At 33.9% G+C, this 5,700-nt stretch overlaps 1 pseudogene; it reads right to left on the minus strand.

Annotated features, from left to right (window-relative positions):
- Positions 1–2,914: 2,914 nt before the first annotated feature.
- Positions 2,915–3,119, minus strand: LOC127484079 (U2 spliceosomal RNA; annotated as a pseudogene).
- Positions 3,120–5,700: the final 2,581 nt, after the last annotated feature.

Below are 5,700 nucleotides of genomic sequence, written 5' to 3' on the forward strand. Positions count from 1 at the left end.
AACCAATGGCAAAAGGAAGACCTTCCTCTCTTGTCTCTCTCTCTCACTGTCTACTCTGCCTGTCAAAAAAAAAAAAAATCCTTTAATATTTACTCTGGTAAGCTTGTCATAATTGATTATCGCATTTTACTCTTAATGTCTATGTAATTTTCAGTTTCCAGAGGTATTTATTAAGTATTTTGTTGGCTGCTATTGTCTTTTCACATTAATCTTCATTGAAGTATATCTATCTTTTTTTTCTCTGCCTTTCTTTAAAATTTTTTATTGTTTGATTTTCAGAAATTTGGCTATGATAATCTTAGATATGAGTTTCCTAATATTTAACCAAATTAAGGTCTGTGGTTATTCTTTAATTTGTGGATTTTGTAGAGGTTTTGTTAAATTTCATTAAATATTATATCTAATTTTCTTCTTAAGCAATAAAATTACAGATTATTTTTTACTGTGCCATTAAATTCTACATGTTTTTAACAACATTTTCTTTTTTTTTAGTTTTCTTAATACATATTTAAAAGGCAGAGGGGAGACGGAGAGAATGAGAGAAAGAGAGAGAGAAAGAGAGGGAGCGAGACAGAGAGAGAGATGCTCATCTTCTGATTTTCTCACCAACTACCCACAACAGCTGAGGCTGTAGAGCAGGCCAAAGCCAAGAGCCAGGATCTCCATCTAGGGCTCATATGCTAGTGTCAGGGACCCAAGTACTTGAGCCATTATCTGCTCCCTCCCAGGGTTCGCATTAATAGGAAGCTGAATCAGAAGCAAAGCCAGGCACTTCAATATGAGATGCACACACCCAAGTGGAAACTTAATCTACTGTGCTGCAATGCCCACCAGATAATGCTGTATTCTGCCCCCACTTTTTTCTATTGTTACTTTTTCATATTTTATAATTCTCTCCTCTGGTTCACTAATTCAACCTTCAACTATGTCTAGTGTGCTGTTTAATCCATTCAACAAGATATTCTTTTTTTTTCAATTCTATAATATTCTTTGATGTTTAAAAAATAGATGCCAGTTTTGCAGTGAAAATTCTTTTTTTTTTTCATTAAGTTCATCTTTTGTATAGGCTTTTCCCCCCTGTTTTCTGGAGATACTACTTGGATTATTTTAAATATTTTTTTTTCTTATAACTTTAATTGTGAAATCAGTATAGATATTTTATTTTTGATTGTTTTTTCCTCACGTTTTCAATCATTTTTCTTGGCATTTGGGTATTGTCAAGAGTCAAATTTTCTGCTTGCTGGCTAATAAATGAACCTTCCACTGTTTTGGGAAAGATAGCAGAAAAAAGAAACTCTTGGCTTCTTTAGAGGATCAAGGAATTATCATTCACAGAACAGCAAGTAGTATGATCACCTATGTGTTTGTATTGGTTCCTTTTCATTCCAAGTTTTAGTAGGGTGATGAAGAGTGTTTCATTGTGGAAGAACAACCACAAGTTTAGAGAACCCGACTGTTTATAAAAGAGTCATAATAAGCATGCTTGTCATTTTCTGTTGTGGAAGAAAGGTGATAGCTTAAGTACTTGAGTCCTTGCCACCAAGACAGAAGACCCGAGTGGAGTTCCAAAATCCTGGCTTTTGCCTTATCTCAGCTCAGGATGTTGCAGCCATCTGAGAAATGAACCAGCAGGTGGGAAGTCTCAGAACCTCTTTGTCTTTTGTTTTTTTTTTTCCTCTGTTCATCCATCTGTTTTTTCTCTCTGTTGCTCTGCCTTTCAAATAAATTAAAATTAAAAAATAGTATTAACGATAATGATGCCTGAATTAAGGTAGGATAATGTTTCTTTTGAGTTACTTAAAAATTACAATGTCAGAATCACTTGCTATTTCATTAAGTAAAGTTGGACTTATAATCAAATATCAAACTTTTAAGAAAATTAAGAAGCTATAGGGTTTTGGTTTTTTTTTTTTTTTTTTTTAATTTTTTTTTTTTTTTTTTTTTTGACAGGCAGAGTGGACAGTGAGAGAGAGAGACAGAGAGAAAGGTCTTCCTTTGCCGTTGGTTCACCCTCCAATGGCTGCCGCGGCCGGCGTGCTGCAGCCGGCGCACCGCGCTGATCCGATGGCAGGAGCCAGGAGCCAGGTGCTTTTCCTGGTCTCCCATGGGGTGCAGGGCCCAAGCACCTGGGCCATCCTCCACTGCACTCCCTGGCCACAGCAGAGAGCTGGCCTGGAAGAGGGGCAACCGGCACAGAATCCGGTGCCCCGACCGGGACCAGAACCTGGTGTGCCGGCGCCGCTAGGCGGAGGATTAGCCTAGTGAGCCGCGGCGCCGGCCTAGGGTTTTGGTTTTGACCCTGCCAGTAATTGCAGCATATGTAGCAAGAAGTTTAACTGCTTTGTGTATATTCAAGAATGATTTCAAAGTAGATAATCTCTTCATTCCTTTTCAGCTATAAAATTAAGATTAATTACAAACAATAAATGGCTAATTGCACAATAGATTAAAATCATAAATGTAATTTTATTTATTTATTTATTTTATTTATTTATTTTATTTATTTATTTATTTATTTTATTAGGTTGTCTGAACTCCTTGGTAGCTGAAAGAAATGGTTGGAATATAATTACTAAAAATATAACATAAATAAAAAATTCTTAATTTAGTGATAAATGTAATACAACTTAATGTACAAAATTATGTCTCAAATATGACTATTAATTTATGTATTATTATTTAGCTTTTAACTGCACTTTTTTATTTTTTAGAACGATTTACCTTGGCACCAATTCCTATTGAAAATTTTCTGAAAAGGAGCTCTGTTCTTCACTTGGAAAAATACCAGTCTGTAGAATTTAAGACAGAATGCATGGTAAGAGGTGTGGTTAGATATTTGACCTACTAAGAGCCAGCGATCAATGAATCTGTGATCTGCTCCAAGGCTTTTAAGGCTGTTCACAGCAAAGAATAAATAGTAAAAGCTGCTTAGGCAATCAGTAGAGCTGCCTAGAATCTGATTGTGATCTGCAGGAAGTCATGATGTGGCATTTTTTACTACTCTGAATTTTTTTCAGTATCATTAACTAATTATATCAAATAATAACACCCCCAGGTTATTGTATTGTCAATCATAATTGATACTACACTTGATCTTAGCCAAAAGGCCGAGAAGCCATTGTCAATCATAATTGAAACTCATACACACTACTGACATTTACCACATTTTCTTGGTTTATGAGAAAATCTTAGAGATGAGCTGAGTTTAGAGCAATAATGTGGACATGGTAATTGTTCAGTAAGTCACAATTTTTATTGAGTTATATTTAAAATACAGTTAAATTCATGAAATTTAAGAGAATAATTTGATGAGTTTTTTACAAGTGTATACATGCATACAACCATAAGGCAAAGATCAAGACCATGAATGTTTTTCTTACCCTGATATTCCTTTATGACTTTTTCTTGTCACTACCACACTCCCAGCACCGAAGATACTGTTAGAACAATCTACTTTCTTGAAGTGCGTATAATTTGAGTTACACGATACACTTTTATCTATTTTTTAAAGATTTATTTATTTATGTGAAAGTCAGAGTTACCCTGGGAGAGAAGGAAACACAGAGAGAGAATGAGATCTTCCATCACTGGTTCACTCTCTAATTGGCTGCATTGGCCTAAGCTGCACAGATTCAAAGCCAGGAGCCTAGAGCTTCCTCCAGGTATCCCACACAGGTTCAGGGGCCCAAGGACTTCGGCCATCTTCCACTGCTTTTTCAAGCCATAGCAGAGAGCTGTATCGGAAGTGGAGCAGCTGGGACTCGAACCGGCGCCCATATGGGATACACTTTTCTATGTTTGTGTCTGATTTATTGTGCACAACAAGTTGTTTTGATATTTATTCCAATTGTTTCTCTATCAACAATTTCTTCTTTTTATGGGGAATTTTATTCTATTGTTGGAAAGGGAATCCTTTGTTTATTCATTCTGTATAGATATTCAGATTGATTTTAGTTTTGATCTATTATAAACAAAGCTGATATTGATGCTTTTACATGAATCATTTTGTGGAAATGCTTTTATTTCTAATTGAGTAAACAACTGTGAGAATAATTTCTGGACCATACTGTGGTTGTATGGCAGAATCTGAAATTTGATTAGTCTTTCTTAAAATGTGGTATACACTGAAACCAGTGTAAGTGTTAACTGTAAACAACCAACTTTAGGTGCTTTTGTAATCCAAAAAAATCACATCTTTGATGGCAAATCAAAGGTAGTTTTATGAGGAAGCTTCTAAAGAACAATCATGATTCAGCAAATTAGATGTGTAATAGTTTGTGCCAATTACCAGGGAATTGTCTTTGGGTAAGCCCAGAATTTATTCTCAGTTTTGAAAATAAGATTAGATTAACTTAACTGATGTGCTAGTTAGCTCTATGATGTTGCTCAACTTGTTTTACCTCCCTGAACATCAGTTTCATTTTCAAGAGTATTAGAGAACTAATAATATCTGCAGTGCAAGATCAATAATTATAACATCTGTGATGAGTATGCTATCATATTTTCAAAATTGTAAAGAGTATTTGGTTAAAGAAGGTGACAGGGCCAGGCCCCGTTTAAACCTTGTATATAGATTTCATCAAGTGAGTTAGAAAAAGGGGAGAGTGGAGTCAAGTCACATTCCTTAGGAAGGCAAGTGAGCTTATTTGTCTGCGTATGTATAAAACGTAAGTAACAGATCAAATAATTTATTTGAGAGTACAAGCAATAATATCTACCTCTGATCAAACTGAACATTTGTTAATCTTGTTCTATACCAAATATAGAAAAATAGTAGATGAATCCAGCACCATAACAAATACAGGGGCACATGCTCTGAATTGTAGGTCAAATGAAAACATTTAAGCTGTAAAATGAAATATAAGGTTTTAAAAAGGTCATTTAGAGTGCAAGTGAAATTTTTAAAGGCAAAATCTAAATTGGCTCTATTCAAAATAGAAAGCTGTTGTTTAAGAACACAGAGGTTCATCTTGCTCTCAGATGAAAATTACATATTGATGATTACACCTTTTCCCAACATACTTGTAATGAGATTTTCACAATAAAAGTGTGTGAATTTTTAAAATAATTTGATTACATATTTACCTGGACTTTTATAATGAAACTTACTATAGTACAGTTTTAAATAAAGAGTGGTTTCTCTACATCTTTCTTTTGTTTCTTTCACCAGGAACTCTTTATGGGGTCAACAATTTCACAACTGCTTACTTGATTTAAAAACAACAAACACAACCAAAAATATCTAAAATTGTTTAAAAAGTGTAATAAGAATAAATCTTGATTATCTGATTTATTATTCTTTACATAAAACATCTTATACCTAAGAAGGTGAAAGTTTCACTTTGTTTTCTTGATCAAATTATTTTTAATTGAAAATAAAATGTTATGCTCTGAAGTTCACTTAGATATCAAAACTCAAGGTTTCAAACCTATTGCTAGTGATGAAAAAGATCTGTTAGAACACATATCCTCCAAATAATTCTGCTTTTTTCTTTCTAAATGATGAATTTAAAATATTATGACACTGGAGCATTGAGATAATGTTTTCCATAGCATTTTAGAGTCTTAAATCTGAAAACTTCATGGACGAGAAAATGATTTTACATAGCCACAGCTTTAATGCTTTTCTTGCCTAGAGAAATTACCAAATTATTATTGTTTCATCAAAAACTAAATATATTCTTTTATATTTCCAAAGCA

Source organism: Oryctolagus cuniculus, chromosome 12 (genome assembly GCF_051225735.1).
Source record: "Oryctolagus cuniculus isolate XC-2025 breed Fujian yellow rabbit chromosome 12, ASM5122573v1, whole genome shotgun sequence".
Classification (NCBI taxonomy): Eukaryota; Metazoa; Chordata; class Mammalia; order Lagomorpha; family Leporidae; genus Oryctolagus; species Oryctolagus cuniculus.